The sequence below is a fragment of the Glycine soja genome, chromosome 7, assembly GCF_004193775.1.
Source record: "Glycine soja cultivar W05 chromosome 7, ASM419377v2, whole genome shotgun sequence".
NCBI lineage: Eukaryota > Viridiplantae > Streptophyta > Magnoliopsida > Fabales > Fabaceae > Glycine > Glycine soja.
Genome location: NC_041008.1, coordinates 33,829,830 through 33,851,460, shown reverse-complemented (window position 1 = coordinate 33,851,460; position 21,631 = coordinate 33,829,830). Strand labels below are relative to the sequence as shown.

Genomic DNA, 21,631 nt, shown 5'->3' with positions numbered 1-21,631 from the left:
TTTCGTCATCATTCTTTTGTTAAAAAAAATAGTCATCATCATTCTTAGTCCTTCAAAGGTTTTATCACTTTAATTTATCAAAAAAATTAACTCACCAAATTAATCTCACAAATATTTAAATGGAAGAGTAAATTAATGACAATTTTTTTTTTTTGAAGGACTAGAGTAAGGTTTAACGACATCCTCAATTTAACTCCAGGAACCGTCTAATAAATTGAGTTTACTTTAAAATGTGGAAGGATAAGTGCATTAACAGTGGTTACGAATTTGTCCCTGAACACCGTCGCTCTGCTAGGGTTCGTCGCCTTACCGTAACCTTTCCGGTATGGAGCCTGCTGCCGCGCCCTTCTGCCTCTGGGCCTTCCTCAACTCCTCCGAAGAAACTCATAAACTTGCTCCGTCGATAGAGAAAACCCCCTCGAGTCTTAGCTAGTCATTTGCTCAAATTGTCTCCAACCCCTGCGATTTCTTAGAGCCAACTGCCAAAGCCCTGCATTAAAGGCTGCGCAGTCTCGATTAGGATCTCCGATGATGAGTATCAAAAGGGCTTGTTAAGTTGCCAGAACAACCTTCATGGAAGGCTGATTCTGCCAAAAGGCACTACACCAGCGAAGGTGACTGAAGTTAGGGATAAGTTGTTCAAGCTGTGGAGTCCAATTGGGCAATGGAAAATCATACCTTTGGGGAGGGGGTTCTATGAATTTTGTCTCGCTTCCGCTGAGGATCTTAGGAGCATTTCGGCGCTTGGCACTTGCGTCTTCACCAGTGGAGTCCTGATTTCAACCCCAATCGAATGAGGCAAACCCACGCTCAGGTTTGGGACAGGTTCCACAACTTACTGTAAGAATATCGGAGGGGAAGGATTGTCTTCGAGATCCCAGTGGCAATTGGCACCTCGATAGTTCTCAACGAATCAACCAGACAAAGGGCTTTTGCCCATTATGCTCGTCTTCTTATAGACTTTGATTTAGCAGGAACTTTCCCAAGTGAGGTTATGGTAGAAAGTGGAAGAAAAATCAGTGTTCAAAACACACTTAGCGGGAAAAAAATTGAATCTATTTTGGATTTAGCATATACTACTATACAAAAAAATCAAATGAACACTTATCAAGATATGAGGTAGATTTGTCGGATGCATGGGCACATTGCTCTTGGGTAGATAATTCTATTTATAATATTAAAAAGATATGTATTTGAATATTTTTTTTCAAAGAGAAAAAAGAAGAAAAATTATTTAAAATAATTTCATATTTTTTTATTTTTATAAAACTAAAAATTATCTCATGTTTTACTATAAGATAAAGATAATTCACAATTAATCAAAAATTACAATAATTAATCACATGATTTGATTCTAACATATAGCAATGTGATATTATTTTTATTTTATGGACAATTTTTACATTTATAAAATAATATTCTTTTTTATATTAATTATATATTTAAAGATATAAAAGATATTACTTCATGTTATCCGAAAGTATTGTTAGAGGCCTATCTTGATTAATAAATTAATTATGATTAATTTAATAACGGTTAGTATTGAACTTAAGAAAAATGTAGTATTTCAATATTTGCAAAAGAAAAAATAATATAATATTTTCTTCCATCATTTACCGCTGCTCAATGTTAATTCTATATTATATTGTTATTGTCAAACCCTAATAAACTAATACATTTAATCAAATGACTTAAGAAACTTTTTTTTTTCTCATTCAATATTACCAAGGTTTTAATTATTGTAGAGCTCAAATTCAACTAGTGTCTTATTATATTATGTGTCTCAAATTAAAACATAATAAATGACTTTTTAATTATTATGATAATCTCAACTTAAAGGAAAATATTGTATTAGTTCTTTAGAACTAACATACATTATTATTCTCAACAAAAGGCTCCAATTTTGCATTTTTTGTCTTTGTTAAATATGAGAAGCTTACTTCTTTTTGGAGTCGTGGTGGCATAATTGGTCGTGAGGCCAGCCAATGCAAGAGAAAGGAAAATCTAGACAGCACCAAATAGTATGTCAAAAAGGATACTTATATTGAGCAAGATCACACAAGAAAAACACGACCTCGGTTCCTACTTTACAAAAGGACAAGGCCCCTGTTGACGATAACACAGTCCCCATCCCGTCAAAGGACCCTAATACCTCATCAGCTCCCATTGCGGACCTTGCAAGTCCAATTGTTATGACTGAAGTGGCTATGGAGCCCCCTTCAGATGTTGCTCATGTTGCTCAATTTCAACCTGTAAGGGGAACAAACCTAGCAGAAAATATTATTCCTCTTTCCCAACCACTGGATCAATTGAACTCCCCCTCACATGACCTGGTTGAGATTTAGGTTCAATCAACACACACAATCCCCTTGTAGATCCAGAGAGATTTGGGAGTTGTATCAAAATCTTGGCGGATTGGGTGGATGAAGACACTATAAATGGTAATGAGGAACAATCCAACTTCACAAAAGTTATCTCAAAAGCCCAAAAAAAGAAGAGGAAGAAGACAGGAAAGAAAAGTTCAAGCAGTAAGTCATCAAAATTCCCTGTGGGGGACTCCTCCAAATACCATGCTTAATGAAGGTTCTTTTTTTGAACATAAAAACTTCGTACCCCATCGCCCAGAGGCTCTTCGCTATGCGAAGGTATGGGGGAGGGATGTTGTACGCAGCCTTACCCTTGCATATGCAAAGAGACTGTTTCCGGATTCGAACCCATGACCAACAAGTCACCAAGGCACAACTTTACCGCTGCACCAGGGCTCGCCCTCTTTTTTGAACATAAGAGCCTCAAAATTAATGTTGAAAAAGTTTTTACAGCTACATTCGCATGACATCTTATTCTTAGCAGAAGTTATGGTTGATGTCTGTAAAGTCTGTAATTCCTTCTGGAATAGCTTAAACCTCAAGCTCTTTGCGGTCAATTCTACACCACAAGCAGCCCCAAATTTGTGGGGTCTATGCTCCAATAATCTCTCCCCTTCTATAGTTTGCATTTCTGATCAACACATTACCTGTTATTTTAATTGGGATCAACAATTGGTTCTTTGTTCTTCGGTTTATGCCAGCACATCCCAGTTTCCCTGGAAACTTTTGTGGAGTGATCTAGTTTATCTTCAGAAAAGACACCAAGGTCCTTGGTTCCTCATTGGGGACTTCAATTGCATTCTTGGCAATCATGAGAAACACAGTAGGTGCTTGCCATAATGCTCTTCTTGCGTAGAGTTTTTGGAGGGGCTGAAAAATGTCATTTGGTGCACATCCCCACCAAAGGTGCTGAGTTCACTTAGACAAATGGTCGTCATGGCATTAATCGTATTGATTCACGGCTGGACCGGCAATTTGCAATAATCAGGCTTTACAGCTCTAAGATTATCTATCTTGATGCTCTCTCTCCCAAGGAGTAACTTAGATCACCATTCGCTTCTTCTTCGACAAAGGTTGAGGTAAATTTCCTTCTTTTAGATTTATGAAAACTTGGTCTAGCAATCAAGACTGTCGCAAGATCATTGAAGAGGTGTGGAAAACAGAGATAGTGGGATGAACCATGTACATTCTCAATCAGAAGTTAAAGATTCTAAAAGCTCAGCTCAAGATCTGGAACAAAACTTGCTTCGGAAATGTTGACATTAAAGTATCAGAAGCTCTCCACTGCCTTGATAATATTCAAAAAGATATTATCACTGTTCGTGCCTTTGAGAATCTCTTGTTTATCAAGCAGCAAGCCAAAAATTCTTTACAACAAGCTTTGACTGACCAAGAAGTTTTCTGACAAGGAAAATCTCGCATTAATTGGCACTTACGAGGTGATAGAAACCCGACTTTCTTCCACTTAGTTAACAAGATGCAAAGATCATCTAATCATATTTCTTTGCTGAAAAAGGATGATCAAATCTATAATAACCAAGCAGATGCCAAACAATTGATTCTACAGTACTTTTCCTTCCTATTTGCTTTTCCAAATAGATCGATTGATAATGATCTAACTGAGAAAGTGATTCCCTCTCTGGTCACAGATGAATAGAATGCAATGCTTACAAATCTTCCCTCCAAAGATGAATTTAAAAAGGTTGTTTTCTCCATGAATGACAAGGGAGCAGCTGGTCCTGACGGGTATGAGGCCCACTTCTGCCAGCGATATTAGGTTGTTATTGTTGACAACGTCTTTGGGCCACTCTTCAATTGTTCCAGCAGGGTTGGCTCTTACCAAACCTTAATTCCAACCTTGTTGTATTAATCCCTAATGTCCCTCATCCAGATAAAATTGAGCAATTTAGGCCCATAGCCCTTGCAAACTTTCAGTTCAAGGTGATTACAAAGGTTATGGCAGATAGGCTAGCCACTATTGCTCCTTTCATTGTCTCCCTGCAGAAAAGAGGCTTCATTCCTGGAAGATCCATACATGACTGCATTTGTATAACTTCCGAAGCTATTAATATGCTACCCAAAAGGGTTTTTGGTAGGAACATGGTCTTGAAGATCAACATTGTCAAGGATTTTGACACGTTGGATTAGGAATTCCTAAATAGACTTATGACAAAATTTGGTTTCAACAACACTTTCTGTTCTTGGATCCGAACCATTTTGCACTCTGGGAAGTTATCCATTTCAATGAATGGAGAATCTGTTGGGTTCTTTTCTTACAAGTGCGGGGTAAGACGACCCCCTATTTCCCTTCCTCTTCTGCATCACGGTGGAAGTTTTAAGTAGAGGAATTTCTATGCTAGTTTCGAAGGGAAAACTTCTGCCCACGATCAGCCTGACGACTTTTCTACCCCTTCCAATGTTTTATATGCTAACGACATTATGGTTTTTTGCAGGGAAACCTCAAAAAATGTTTATAATCTGCTAATTCTCTTTAAAGCCTATGAGGAAACCTTGGGCCAGGTGATCAACACTCTAAAATCCAGATTTTTTGCTGGATCTATTCCTAATTGTAGATTAAGGGATATCTCAGGCTTGTTGGGGTTTAACTATGGTGCTCCTAGCTCTCCTCCTTTTGTCTACTTTGATGTCCCTATCTTCAAAGGCAAACCAAAAAAAATTTCATCTTCTTAGCATTGATAATAGAATCAAAAGCAAGTTGGCTTTTGTTGGGATCCCTCCTTAATTGGAGAGGTTCTAGAAAATTCTAGAGCTTTCTAGAAAAGTGTAGAATTTTCTAAAACATCCTGGAGAACTCTAGAGTAGTGTAGAACTCTCTAGAAGCTTGTGGAAGAATGTGGAAACCTCTGGAATATTCTGGAGATGTGTGGAACCTTCTGGAACCTTATGGAAGAGTATGGAAGGGAGTAGAAGAGTGTAGAGACTCCTAGAATGTGTGGAGCATTCTAGAGAATTAATATCCACCCTAGGATACAAGTAATCTCCATCATTCATTGTGGAGGTGGAGTAATATAAATAAGGGTAGGAGTCTTCATTCCTAACCATCCAAGACAAAGAGTGAATTCACTTCTTAGAGTAAGAAAAAGCCTCTTTGATAGAGAAGATAAATAGCTTGGAAAGTCTCTATCCTCAAGCTTGAGTGAGCCACCATAGAGTGAGTCAATTTTGTAAACACATCCTTGTAACCCTACTATCATTTTGTATAGTGGAAGAATCTCCATATTGGAGAATTATAATCGTGTGCTCCCATTACTACCTTTAATTACTAAGTGTCTATCTTAACTTCACGAAGCGGGAAAGTCCGAGTTTTCCCAACAGTGGTATCAGAGCCAGATGGTTCGACTTGGTGACCGGCTCAGACAAGTAAGATGGCGGTGATGGATCTCAGCCTTGGGGATCCCTTGTATCGAAAGTCTTCCTGGCGGTGAGTCCAGGCAGCGTGTCTCGCAGATGGAGCGACGATGCAAGTATCGTAGGTAGCTAGAGCATGTAGGCTCTAATGGCTATACTCGTGGATGATGACTTTCGCTCGAGGGGGAGGCTATCATGTGGAAGAGACTCACACTTGAGGGGGAGATGTGTTGGAGTACAAGTGTGAGGTGAAGTCGCACATCGGGTAGAAGTGAAAAGGCTGAGCACCATATAAGTGAAGAGAAGACTCAGAAACTTGAGCCTTAAGGTTTTGGGTTAAAGTGCGGTATCAGGTTTTCTTATGTGGTGGCTCGTGGTCCACAGGAATCTCCTCGGTATTTCCTCCCATCGAGTTTTTCCCAACAGTGGTATCAAGAGTCAGGTTCATCCGGAGCCGTCATTAGCTCGTGCAGTTCAAGATAGAGGATAACGTCGCTCATGATGAAGACATGTTCAAGGATGTGTTTACAAAATTGAAGAGTGGAGAAGAGCCATGCAAGAAGAGATGCAATCCTTGCATGAGAATAACACCTATGAATTGGTGGAGCTGCCAAAAGGGAGAAGAGCCTTGAAGAATAAGTGGGTGTATCGAATCAAGACCGAAGGTAGTAAATCAAAGCCTCACTTTAAAGCTCTGTTGGTCGTCAAAGGATTCGATCAAGAAAAAGGCATTGACTTTGAAGAAATATTCTCTCCCGTGGTAAAGATGTCATCCATCCGAGTTTTCCTTGGCCTAGCAGCAGTGCAAGACTTGGAGATTGAACAACTCGATGTCAAGATGGTGTTCCTTCATGATGATCTAGAGGAAGAAATCTACATGGAGCAGCCCAAGGGATTCAAAGTTCTGGGCAAGGAAAACTTAGTGTGTCACCTCACGAAGAGTTTATATGGCCTTAAGCAAGCACCGAGGCAATGGTATAAGAAGTTCGACACTTTCATGGCAGAACATGATTTCAAAAGGACGGAAAATGATCATTGTGTCTTCATAAAAAGGTATGCAAGTGGTGAATTTCTCATACTTCTACTCTATGTGGATGATATGTTGATTGTTGGACAAGATCGCATAAAGATAGCTGCTTTGAAGAAAGATCTAAGCAAGAGTTTCGCCATGAAAGATTTGGGACCGACTAAACAAATCCTTGGGATGAGAATAACCCGTGATAGGACAAAAAGACTGTTATGGCTATCCCAAGAGAGGTATGTTGAGAAGGTGTTGGAAAGATTCAACATGCACAAATCAAAGTCGGTTAGCATACCACTTGCTAGACACTTCAAGCTAAGTTCGAAGCAAAGTCCCACAAGTGAGAAAGAAATGGAGGAAATGAAGAAGATTCCATATTCATCTGTAGTAAGCAGTCTCATGTATGCAATGATATGCACAAGACTAGATATCGCCTATGCAGTAGGAGTTGTCAGTCGCTTCTTGGCCAACCCGGGGAATGAACATTGGGTTGCTGTCAAATGAATCCTTCGATATCTACGTGGAACTTCCAAAAGATGTCTATGCTTTGGAAAAGGAAAACCTGTGTTAGAAGGATACACAGATGCAGACTTGGCCGGTGATATTGATTCAAGGAAATCAACATCGGGATACCTAACTACTTTTATAGGGGGAGCTATTTCCTGGTAATCAAAGCTGCAAAAGTGTGTTGCATTATCCACCACTGAGGCGGAGTACATCGCATTCACTGAAGCTTGCAAGGAGATGTTGTGGATGAAGAACATGTTGCAAGAGCTGGGAATAGATCAAGATAGGTATGTGTTGAAGTGTGATAATCAAAGTGCAATTTACTTGGGAAGGAACTCAACATTTCATTCCCGCACAAAGCACATTGACATAAGGTATCATTGGATCCGAGATGTCCTCGAGGAAAAGAAAGTACATCTTGACAAGATTCACATAGACGAGAACTGGTCAGACATGATGACCAAAGTACTACCGACAAAGAAGTTTGAAGATTGTTCTCAAGGTGCCGGTTTGCTACTACCCCCCAATTAAGTCGGGAGGGGGAGATTTGTTGGGATCCTTCCTTAATTGGAGAGGTTCTAGAAAATTCTAGAGCTTTCTAGAAAAGTGTAGAATTTTCTAAAACGTCCTGGAGAACTCTAGAGTAGTGTAGAACTCTCTAGAAGCTTGTGGAAGAATGTGGAAACCTCTGAAATATTCTGGAGATGTGTGGAACCTTCTGGAACCTTATGAAAGAGTATGGAAGGGAGTAGAAGAGTGTAGAGACTCCTAGAATGTGTGCAGCATTCTAGAGAATTAATATCCACCCTAGGATACAAGTAATCTCCACCATTCATTGTGGAGGTGGAGTAATATAAATAAGGGTAGGAGTCTTCATTCCTAACCATTCAAGACAAAGAGTAAATCCACTTCTTAGAGTGAGAAAAAGCCTCTTTGAGAGATAAGATAAATAGCTTGGGAAGTCTCTATCCTCAAGCTTGAGTGAACCACCATAGAGTGAGTCAATTTTGTAAACACATCCTTGTAACCCTACTATCATTTTGTATAGTGGAAGAATCTTCATATTTGAGAATTATAATCGTGTGATCCCATTACTAACTTTAATTACTAAGTGCCTATCTTAACTTCACGAAGCGAGAAAGTCCGAGTTTTCCCTACAGCTTCTTGGAAAGGGGTTATTTTATCCATCATGGGACGTGTTCAGCTTGTCAACTCAGTTATACAAGGGATGTTAATGTACAACTTCTTTGTCTACGCTTGGCCAGCTTCTATCTTGAAACAATTGGATTCTTGGATTAGAAACTTTGTTTGGTCTAGGGACGCAATGCAAAGGAAAATCATAATTGTAGCTTGGCATAAAATCTGTTGCCCAAAAGCGGACGGTGGCCTTGGAATCCGCTCTATGGTAACTCTCAATAGAGCAACAATGATCAAACTTGCTTTTGAATTTATTTCCTGCCAAGAGCAATGGGCTCAACTTTTAAGAGCTAGAGTTTTTAGACATGGGAAAGTTCGCACATATATTTCTTCATCCATCTAGACGAGTATTAAGGGAGTTGGACAATGGCAATTCTATTAATTTCTGGCGGGATAGATGGTTTGCCCAAGCCATTGGGGAACTTGACAGCACCCCTACAGGCATCCCATCTTCTTTGCAAGCTAATGTCATCCTGTTTATTAGTGATAACAGTTGGAGTATCCCAGAAATCGCCCTCAAGTTTCTCATCAAATGAGTCTTATCACTATCCCCTCCACTCCCCGCACTGATTATCTCATTTGGGAGCATTCTGTTACAGGACATCTCTCTCTCAAACAAGCCTATGTCTTTGTTTGACCTCCTTCAGCCACTAGTAGTGTCTTTCAAAGGGTTTGGAATTCCCATATCACTCCCTCGTCCTTTTTCCTAGTTTGGAGGATTTTACATGGGAAGCTCCCCACTGACGATAATTTATTTATGGAAAAAGAGGTTGTAACAATGTTTCAATTTTCAACCTGTGCGGTAAGCATTACGAAACCACGAAGCACTTGTTTTTAAATTGCTCTTTCGCCATCTCTCTTTGGCAGTGGCTCACCTCCCTGATTGATCTTCTCCCTCCATGGAATCTTATCCTATTATAGATCTTCCTGGTCCTCTCAAATGAAGGATATCCTTCTTGTCTGTAACAACCTTTATGGTCTGGACTATTTGGCACAACAGGAACCAATTGCGTTTTCATAATCACATAATCTCTTTGCAGCATGCTATTTCTTTGGTTATCAGTAAAACTAGAATCTCAGGTAACTACACCAATGATGTCATGAATTCCTCTATTTCTAAATTCCAACCCTTTAAATCCTTGGGCATCAATGGTCATCCAAGGAGATATGTTTCTATAGAGCTAGTTATCTAGTATCCGCCTAAAAGGGGATGGGTCAAATGCAACAGGACGGATCTGCTAGAGGTGACCCCGGGGCTACAGATTGTGGTGGACTTTTTCAGAACAAATTTGCTGCCTATCTTGCTTGTTTTACAGCCAACTTGGGAGTTAGAAACTCTCTCTATGAAGAAATCATGGGTGCTATTTTAGCTATTGAGCTGGTAGAACATAAGGGTTGGAGGTATTTATGGCCCGAGTGCGATTCTCTGTTAACTATTCAAGCCTCTCAGAATTATCATTTGGTTACACACACATATGTAGAAGACAATTCTTGTGCAAACAAACTTGCCTCTTGTGCTAGAGATTCTTCTGAGTTCTGCTGGTGGGATTCCCCCCTTATTTTGTTGGAGCAGAATTCAATAGGAATGGGATAGGCTTTTCAAGCTATAGATTCTCATAATTTCTCTTCCATGGGTTTGGCATAGCTTCTAGAGAACAAAAAGGGAGAGAGAACAACAGATATATTCCTAGCTGCCCATCCATAGGCTTTCCTGGGATGCTTAACTTCAGGTTGCACTGCCACCAACAGTATATGCACAGAATATAATATAATTTCATCCGTTGATGTTGACTAAAATTTGTTTACTTAAAAAAATAAAAAATGGGTTACGTGACCTACTTCTTGGCGTTCAGAATTGGCGATGCGTCGTCGTGTGCCGTCCTCCGTGGTGTGGGTTTGCATCTACTTTCAACAGAGGACAGAGGACAATAATAAGTAGATAACATCTAATTCTATTAATAAAGAAAAGGATCTTGTTAATCGATCATTTTTCATAAAATATTGGTTAAGCAATTAAAAAATATTATATAAATTATAGAAAAATATAAAAAATTATGGATAGTGTAATTTTTTAATTTTTTCATAAAAATATTTCTATTTAAGTTTCTTAATTAATTTTCTTAGAGCACTAGTTAATATTTGTCTAAAAAAATATTTTTGTGTCCACACATTTTAGACAATTTTATCATTTTTAATTTTTAAATTTTTACTATTCTCTTTTAATAACTATCCACTAGGTACTCTCATGTTGTTAGTTATTTCTTATTAATTTTATTTTTTTATTTTTTATCTTATAAATATTTTATCTTTTTTCTTTAATTTTTATTTAAAATATGTATGTCTCTCTCCCCCTATATACATAAAGTGAATAATCATCAATATATATATATATATTGAGATTTGTTAACTTATACCTACTTATTTTTTAGGAAGAATAATTAGTAATTTATGACTACAAATTTCACAAAATATATCAAATATGTAACTTGCCACTATAAAACAAGTGGATGTATATTAATAAATATGTATAACAATTCTTAAAGTTAGCAAACTATAATGTACAAATTCTCAAAAATACACCTATTCAGGTGTCCCAACTTGATGAGGTTTTCTATTTTATCCTTCAGAATGATGCACTCTTCCATTGAATGTCCTCAGTTTGCAGGATACTAGCAACGTTTGGAGAAATTGACCTTGGGTGGAGTGTTGGCTCTTTTTGGCATGATTAGGATTTTGGTAGCCAAGGCTTGATCCAAGATATAAGATCTGGTTATGCTGAGGGGGGCTAATAGGTGTAACGAGGTTCTCGAGTAGTCGATCCCTTCGCCCCTCTTCCTTAGTCTTGTTGAAGTTGGGTTTGTCGATCTCTTACTTGGTTGATGTAGCCTCGACTTGAATTTGGTTCATGTATTAAACCAGTTCTTCCATCTGCATATACTTGGTTGCTCTATGTCGCAACTCGTCCATATCAAAAGCAGGCTTCTTACATAGGTTGTTCACAGAGGGTCTTGGCCTAAGTGTCATTATCAAGTAATGTGTGGCAACTACTAGGTCTAGGTTTTGGATATTCAAAGCTATCTTTCCAAAATGTTCCATGAAAGTCTAAAGTGGTTCTTTCTTCTCCTATCGTATGTTGACCAAAGCTACCGAGATCAAGTGATGAGGTCAGCTAGTTGCGAATCGGGTTTTAAACCAAGTTGTTAGTGTATTAGCCTTCCATAATACACTCAACAAGTAGTCGTCAGCATTCCATAATTTCAATCAATCATGCTCAGTATGATGCATGCACCAGACCTCAACTCTCAAATGTAATGTGATACCATTCGTCAGGAAATAGCCTAAGTGTGTCCACACGACACTCTCACTTAGGAAAACTAGGCAGCAAGTATCGGGGTCACCCTGTCATGCACAGGCAACTCCCCCCACCCCCCCATGGTGATCAACTTGAGTCTCAAGGGAGTTCCAAACCGAGTGACATGTCCCCAAGTACAAGTATTTTCCCTCATGAGAAACTAAAAGTTCTTACTGACAAAGTGTATATTATTTCCATGCAATATGAAGTATGAAACATGGGCACCATCAATGCACTGACTATGGATAATTAAAGATTCTAAGCCACCTCCCTCCAAAGATGTTTAAAACTCTTTAACCACTTTATTTCCTCCACCAGGGATATCCATCATGGTCATTGCACCCCCCATGTACATACACAACATGCATCATCACAATGACATTTTCACCAGCAACAACATTTATCAACATCAACATCATCTCATTTCAATGTCATTCTCAACATTATCATCATTTCATCTCAATGACATTTTCAACAACAACAACATCATCTGATACCAACATAATCATCAATAACAACATCATCTCATATCGATATTATCATAAACACCAACATCGTCTTGTATCAATTATTATCAATATCATCTTCAATAGCAACATCATTCTCTATCAACATTATCATAAACATCAACGTCACCTCATATCAATTAATATCATCAATAAACAATATCATTAGTAAATCACATTCCACACATACATACATACATATATATAGTTCATGCCTGAGATGATGTAGCTCCATGTGGAGCTTGTAGGCCTTAGATCTTCTTCATCAATGGATTCCTTTGTTTCTTGAAGATGAATGGCAGCGGTATGGAGAAGGAAGAAAGATGATTGGAGACACCACTTCAAGGAGAAGATGAGTCAAGAACAAGCTCACCACCATAGGAAGCCATGGACAAGAGCTTGAAGGTAGAAAAAGATGAGAGGAGGGAGAAGGAGCACAAAATTTTGTGTCTTAAATGAAGTCTGAACTTTGAAGTGTAATTCTCAAATGATCAAAGTTGAAAAAATACACACACATGGCCTCTCTTTATAGCCTAAGTGTCACACAAAATTGGAGGGAAATTTGAATTTCTATTCAAATTTCACTTGAATTTGAAATTCAATTTGTGGAGCCAAATTTTGGAGTCAAAATTTAACTAATTATTATTAGTGAATTTTAGCTATGGTTTAGCCCACTAATCCAAGATCAAGTTCAAGATTCTCCACTAAGTGTGCTTAGATGTCATGAGGAATATAAAGCATGAAGGACATGCACAAAGTGTGACTATATGATGTGGCAATGGGGTGTAGCAATAAATGTTCACCTCCCCCTTAAGATGGTCCAAAATTTAATTGGATTGGGCTTCTCCCAATTCAATTAAATTTATCTGATGTAAGCTCCATTTGAGCTTGTAGACCTAGGATCTTCTTCATCAATGGATTCCTTTGCTTCTTGGAAGATGAATGGCAGCGGAATGAAGAAGGAAGAGAGAGAGGAGACGCCACTTCAAGGAGAAGATGAGTCTAGAAGATGAGTCTAGAAGAAGCTCACCACCATAGGAGGCCATGGATAAGAGCTTGGAGGAAGAAGGAGATGAATGAAGGGAGAGGAAGAGAGGAGCACGAAATTTTGTGCTCTAAAAGAGCTCTGAAATTTGAAATTTAATATTCAAATGATCAAAGTTGAAAAAAATGCACACATGGCCTCTATTTATAGCCTAAGTGTCACACAAAATTGGAGGGAAATTTGAATTTCTATTCAAATTTCACTTGAATTTGAAATTGAATTTGTGGAGCCAAATTTTGGAGCCAAAATTTCACTAATTATGATTAGTAAATTTTAGCTATGGTTCAGCCCACTAATCCAAGATCAAGTCCAAGATTATCCACTAAGTGTGCTTAGGTATCATAAGGTATGTAAAGCATGAAAGACATGCACAAAATGTGACTATATGATGTGGCAATGGGGTGTAGCAAGCAAATGCTCACCTCCCCCTCTAAAATTTAATTGGATTGGGCTTCTCCCAATTCAATTAAATTTATTTCCAACCACACACACCAAATATTCACTTAATGCATGTGAAATTACAAAACTACCCCTAATACAAAAACTAATCTAGGTGCCCTAAAATACAAGGGTTGAAAAATCCTACATTTCTAGGGTACCTAACCTATATTATGGAGTCCTAAATACAAGGCCCAAAAATAATGAAACCTTAATCTAATATGTACAAAGATAAGCGGGCTCATACTTAGCCTCTGGGCCCAAAATCTACCCTAAGGCTCATGAGAACCCTAAGGCCTTCTCTTGCATCTCTATCCCAATCTTCTTGGAGTCTTCTATCCAATTCCCTTGCGGGGTAGGATTGCATCATTATCTCCTAACACACACATCAAATAGTGCATTTAATGCATGTGAAATTACAAAACTACCCCTAATACAAAAACTAGTCTAGGTGCCCTAAAATACAAGGGCTGAAAAATCCTACATTACTAGAGTACCCTCCCTACACTATGGAACCCTGAATACAAGGCCCAAAAATAATGAAACCTTAGTCTACTATGTAAAAAGATAAGTGGGCTCATACTTAGCCCATGGGCCCAAAATCTACCCTAAGTCTCATGAGAATCCTAGGGCCTTCTTTTGCATCTCTGGCCCAATCTTCTTAGAGTCTTCTATCCAATTCCCTTAAGGGTAGGATTGCATCATTCCTTCCCCCTTGAAAAGGATTTGACCTCAAATCCTGAGGTTTTTGAAGCTCTAGGCTTCTTCCCTCAACACCGGTAAAAAGAATAAAAACATATATATTAGTGGTGTTTGGTATGTTGGAGTATGGTAAGGTCTGAAAACCCTTTTCCTGGGCATCTTCCCATGAGGGAACATGGTTCCTCACCAACTCAATGAGTGTTGCTACAAGTATAGAAAAATATGGGACAAACCTTTTGTAAAAGTTTGATAAGTCATGGAAGCCCCAAATTTTCCTTATACTTGGTGGAGTGGGCCAGTCAGGAATGACCTTTATTCTCTTAGGGTCCGTGAGAACCCCTTGATCTTTATTTAAAAAATTAAGGAAAGTAATCCAATAAAACATACATTTTTCTGTATTTTCATGCTGATTATTCCTATCAAAAAGTACGACAAACCTAAGGTGTCCCATATGAGCACCTAAGTTTGTATTGAAACTAAAAATAAGAACAAACCTACCTAATGAGTCCCTATGTATGTGAATCATGAAGATGCTGGATGCATGGGTGATTTTACAAAAGAGGGTTGCACCACTCAACACATTCATCATATCACCTATTTTAGGAATTTGGTGCCTAATAATACCTATTTTGGGCACCAATAAAGCACAAGGATTTAAGCTCTTATGAAATAAACCCTCATCCAACAACTCCTTTATTTGAGGAATAACCTCAAGCCCAAGAGATGTGGCAGTACTAACAAGTGTCTTTTTACAAAGGAGAAGATGTGGAGGTTGTCTAAGGAGGGAAGTTTCTTTAATGTTTGTCTTTATCGCAAAATGACTTTCCTTCTTAGCTAACCTCTTGGAGGAGGCACTTACCTCCTTACACTCCTCCTTAACCATTAAAGGTTGTTCTTCTTTTCTTTTTCTATTATTTTCCTCATCCTATTTGAGTTTTATTTGTACTTGATCCTTAGCTACTTGTGAAGGTGTTTGAGGATGCAACACAAATTTAGTGCCAAGATGGGTGAGGGTAATCTCATTAGTTAGGCCATTTTAAATGATCTTCCTATCAAATTGCCATGGCCTTCCTAAGACAATATGCTATGCCTCCATGGGAACTATATCACAATTAACTTCATCCTTATATGTCCCAATGGAGAAAGGTACCTTCATTTGTTGGTTAACTATCATTTCCCCTTGCTCATTGAGCCATTGAAGTTTATAAGGTTTTGGGTGAGGAATGATAGTGAGGTTCAATTTGGAAACTAATCTTGTGCTACAACAATTGCAACAAGATCCACTATCCACAATGAGAGAACAAGTTTTATCTAAAACTTTGCATCTTGTATGAAAGATGTTCTCACTTTGGGATTAGGATAGATCACAAGATTGACCTCCAAGGAGCCTTCTAACCATTAGGAGGTCACCTTCTTCATGAGGGTAGACATCCTTACTAGACTCTTCACTTCCACTAGAGGAAGGGGAAGAAGTAGTTTCTTGACCACTATAAATGTCTTGACCCCTCATAATCATGGTTTTCTTTGTGGGGCATTGAGAGGCAATGTGATCTCTCCCAAGACATTTGAAACATTTAATGTTGTTAGTCCTTGCTTGGGAACTAGTCTTAGGGGTGAGTTTCTCTATGATTTTACCCTTATTTTCCTTTGGTTTTGAAGGTGCAAACCCCAAAATTCCTTGGGCTTGGTCCTTCCTTGGATAAGAGTGAAAGCCATAAGATTTTGAAGAAAGCTTTCTTTTAAGTTGTTGTTCCGCTCTTATACAAAGTTGGACTAGCTCATCTAGGTCCCTATATAGAAGGAGTTCAACCTTGTCCCTCACTTCCATATTAAGCCTACTAAGGAACCTAGCTTTCCATTTGTTGCCTATATTCTTCAACACTCATACTCCCTTGTCTAAGCCTTTGGAGCTTGTCCATAAGCTCTCTTTCATAGTAGGAGGAAATGTGCCTCTTCCTAAGGGCACTCTTAAGATCATTCCAATACTCTACTGGAGGATGACCATGAATCCTTTGTTCCCTAACAAGGGAAGTCCACCAATAGAGGGCATACCCTTGAAAGCTAAGGGTAGCCAATGGAACTTTTCTCTCTTCGCTAATATGATGACAAACAAAGAGTTGTTCAACCTTTATTTCTCAATCTAAGTAGGCCTCAACATTATCTTTTCCATGGAAATATGGGAGGCTAATGTTAACCTCTTGAGGCCTTTTATCCTTTTTCTCTTCTTTGGGAAGAATGTTTAGTATGTGAACTATGGCACCCTCTATAATAGTCGCTAAGTTCTTCACTTAAACTCTTGCAAGAGTCATGACTACTATAGGAGGCATGTTTTTCTCTTTTAATTTCTTTCATTATTTTTCTTTTTTCTTCCTCTCTTATTTGTTCTCTCTCATCTTGATTTATTTCTACCCTCTCTTTTCCTTTTTCTTTTCTTTCTAGTTTTTATTTCCATAACTTGAGGGAACTCAACTCATCTAAGATTCTAGCTAGAGGGTCCTTATGACTAGTACCCTCACCATTAACATTAGATGAATGATAACTCATGTTGGTTCCTAAGCTGTGGTTCTTTCTTGTTGGGGGTTTGTAAAAGGTAAAAGCTAGGGTTCAAAAGAACTCAAGATAAGTATGATAAGCAAGAAGAAAGTATTATGTAATTACAAGATAAACTAGGTGTGACTAGCAAGGAAAATAAGCTATGAAAGTAAGCAAGAAATTAAAGTGCAAGAAATGTAAACTAAGCGAATTCTAAGATTGTTTGGATGACCACATTTAAGGTTTCCAACAAAAAACTCACTATCCTAAGGGGAAAATTGCCTAAAATTATTACACACAAATGGAAGTTTGGTAACCTATTGGAGGCTCCCAACACACTTCCAATGAAAGGCCTTTTTGTTACAAAATTTGAAAGAATGTAAGTAAATTGCCAATTACAAAATTACAAAAAGGTCCTCAATTTTGGTGGTTGTGATCTCTTTGCTGATTCACTCAATTTGGAGTGCTTCTTTGTCCAAGGGGGGGTGCCTGCAAAAGGTACTCCAACGCTTAAGTAAATGTTTGACCTAGAGTAGTAAATATGGATAATAAATGTGCATTCAATGAACAATAGTTTTTACCTAGGGGTCTACCCTTTTTTATACCAACCTTGTTGGACCCTGGACCTTAGGCTTGTGTATACTAATTACCATCTAGGTAATTCGTCCTCTATGCAAGATTAAGTGGTATAATCTCGCAATTACTAGTAACTACAATTATGGCTTCACGTGGGTCCGAATGGGTATTTGACTATTGTGGCCTAATACCTATCTAGCATGTCACTTTAGTCTCTGATGGGACTGACTAGGTACTTAGTGTCTAGTGTAGTATAGATAGTATGTTGTAATATACCAAAAAACCAGTGTTGGACTACCACATGATCCCTACATAATTCCCCCTCTACTTGTACGACATTGCCACACTAATGAGGCATTGAAACTCAACAAACAAAAGATACCTTGCATAAAATATTTTAAAACTAACCATAGAAATCCCATATCCCAACATACAATACTACACCAACCATTATTAGAATATCATAAATATGAAAAGATCCTGCAAGATTCAAAAGTTGCAACCATGGCTTTATCCAATATAAGGCACCTTACACAAGCACACCCTAAAAGAGTTTTTTTACTTGGAGAAAAAGATAGTTGGCATTTTCCTATCTTTTCCATTGCCCTGAATTCCATCTTCTACGATCTTCTTTTCCCTAATTATCCATTATCCCCATTTGTCCGCAAACTCCATTCCTTTTTTTCTTTTATTCGTTGGCTTTCTCCCCCACTGCCTCTAATTTCCTCAACTCTTGACAGCCCTCATTTACACCAAGTTCAAACTCAGCATCCTCAAGGGAACAATTCCTTGAGGGTCTTTGAAAATCAACTTATCACAAACTTTGTTGGGTTCTCTGTTAAAAGCATCATGTATGGTTGCCATGTTTTTACTTCCCTTTGGGCTTGCCACCAGATTGATCCTCTCCTCTTGGGGCCCAATCAACAAGATTTTCATGCTACCTACTTCTTTTTGTATTCTTTCTCATATGAAAGAAATACCTGGGCTTGACTAAAAGGCCCACACTACTGCCATCCACCAGACTCGATAACCTCATCAGTAACACATTTTTCCCATATCTTTCATTCTTGAAAAGTGCTTCACCATCCTCAGCTAGGATTACACCTTTTTCCAATGATTCCCTATTCCTTTGACCCAAATCATAGTCGTTATCTCTTTCGAAAGACCCATGGCTTTTCACTATTTCCTCCAAGCTATGTGCACCTCTTCCCTAACTTGCATTACATATGCTTCTTCTTTCATGCAAGGAACCCTTTGTTCCTCCTATAAAGCCTCTTGACCTTCCCGCACTTTCCTCAAAAGGTACTGTCAGACCCACATTAGCCCTGACAACAATTAATGAGGGTCGTAATTTCCTAGTACTTTTTCCCCTGATTTTGAATTTGAATTTGGAAATTTTAATTCACCAATGGCCATTGTCAGGACCATCACCCTGTCATGTGTAACAACCGTGCCTTTTAAGTTTTCCTATAAATAAATAAATTAAATAATTAAATAAATAAATAAAATTAATTAGGTCATAATTTTCCACTATATAAACCAAATTTTAACCTAGAGCAGCTTTTACAAAACACTTATGTTCCTTTTTTCTTCTTCTGATGCACAAGAACCCTAACAGAGCAACCAGAGGAGGAGCTCTAGAGAGCACCATAAACGCCACAATTACTAATGCAGAACGCTTGAGCGACTACATCGAGGTGAGAGATGAGTTACTCACGCTTGGGGATTAGAATTAACATGTATAGGAATCCCTAGAGGATCAATTCTGGGTTATTTTGGGTTGTTTCTTTTCTTAAATTAAACTCTATTTTTCCTAAATTTTTGTTTGTCATTGTGATTGAAATTCACTTGTGCAAAAAAAAAAATGATTTATTTACATATGCTGCAAGTTTTAATTTCACGTGAATTGTTGCCTATTTCAATGTTTGATTTCAATATGAATTATATAATAATAATAATCATATGTATATAACTGGAAGTGAGGTTCCAATTTGACTTGTGCGGAGTGGATTAATTCTAACAATAAACCTATGGTTTGTTGATGTTACCTTTTATGTTATTCACGAGCAAAAACAAAATATTCTATTGATGTTAAAGGTTTTCTTGGAGTGAATTTGTAAAATGTTGATACTTAGATGCTTCCTTTGAAGGTGCATTACATATGTTTAATTCGTTAATGATTTTGCATATTTAATTGGTAAATGGATTGTAGCAGTAAAATATTATTTTCAAGGTGCAATAATATATGCTCAATATGTTAATCATTCAAGACATTATATTTGTAAGTGCAGCACTGGCAATATTCATACACGTGGTTCTTGCTTTTATTTGTACACGTGGTTCTTGCTTTTATTTGTATATATTTATACTAGGTTCTAAAAGTTGATTTCCTGTATGTACATGCTTGTGAATTACAAAGAAAAAGTATATATCCAATTTAATTGATTTGCTGTACATGCTTGTGGTCCAGGTTCTTGCTTTTCATATATATATATATATATATATATATATATATATATATATATATATATATATATATATATATATATGTTATTTCATGTAATTGTATTGTGACGTGTTACATATTTTACCACATATAAATATATTTATACGCTTTAAAGTTAGATATATTTCATTATTATAATATATGCTTACCTATTAATTAAATATTTTTTTAGCAGTTAATTATTGATTTGGTTACTGCGTAGATACTACCTAGAATTCTTTTTATTAAAGTTAGATATATTTCATTATTATAATATATGCTTACCTATTAATTAAATATTTTTTTAGCAGTTAATTATTGATTTGGTTACTGCGTAGATACTACTTAGAATTCTTTTTATTAAATAAATGACAGTGAAGATGTTATAGTGTTGCTTTGATATGATTTTGGAAATTATTCAAGTCGATGTGTATATATTGGGTTGTGTCTTGTAAATATTACTATTAAATGATATGTGCAGGATACATGGGATGCGATAAATTATTTTATTGGTGTTATGAAGTTGTAATTGAGATTGAGTGTAAGTGATAATCATTTGATATGTAATGAATTGTGAATTACATGAGTGTTGAGATGTTGTATGTATTGAGTTGTGAGCTGTAAATTATGTAATCACACAACTGTAAGACCCTTTAAGGGCGACGAGTTAATGCGCGATGAGTAGTGATGGGTTCCATGATGGAAACCCGACGAGTTTAATCACTTGAGGCGCAATGAGTTAAAACAATTTTGAAAAAAAAAAATTGGGATTTTGAAAACAATTGAGTAGTTGTGTGCATTGCATAATTCATAGGTAGAGTCTGTGTATTCAAATGTTTTTTTTGGGTTGGACCTGAATCAGGAGGGAGAGGCCCTGACGGACTCTTCGGAGTGTAGGCCTTGGGGGTCACCTGGTTTGAGTGCTCCTTTAAGCCTGTGTCGATCCCATATGGTTGGAGCATTCTCGCAAAACAGCGTGACCCTGATTGGTCTCTCTATGATTTTACTTACTAAGAGTGACCTGACATACTCATTGTGTGGTGTGTCTTGTCATGTACTCTTAGGTGTCCGACGAGGTTTTTCACTGGAAAATGGTACCACATTGCATGTAGGCTTGAGTCTAGAGTATTTGTTGCATAACACATGTGTTTGACTTTCATTGAGTTAATTATGGTTTGATATTATTTTCTGGAGTTTGTGAACTTGAATGGATGTGAACAAGGTGTGTGATTTTGTGAAGTGGTGTTATTTATATAAATTCAACTTTAAGTATTATATGTTTTACATACTCTAATGTTTTATTATATATGAATGTGATAACTCATTCCCGGTGTGTGTTTGTGTTTGGGTTGATTTCCATTTATTTCAGGTGAGCCATCATATGATGAGTTCCATGCTAGAGATGGAGAGACTTAGTTCGTGATAGGGATATGCTCTGATAAGCGTGACATTGAGGCATAGGATTGTACTTCGCATGTGATAATTTCCGTGAATGATATGATTGCGTTATATTTTCTATTTTAGTTTTTTTTATT

General features: G+C 37.5%; 1 long non-coding RNA gene across 1 annotated transcript; it reads right to left on the bottom strand.

Annotated features, from left to right (window-relative positions):
- Window positions 1–207: 207 nt before the first annotated feature.
- On the bottom strand, window positions 208–1,065 carry LOC114417703. Its single transcript, XR_003667889.1, has 2 exons — window positions 679–1,065; window positions 208–502 (listed from the first exon to the last, which is right to left on the bottom strand). It is a non-coding gene; the product is annotated as an uncharacterized LOC114417703 (long non-coding RNA).
- Window positions 1,066–21,631: the final 20,566 nt, after the last annotated feature.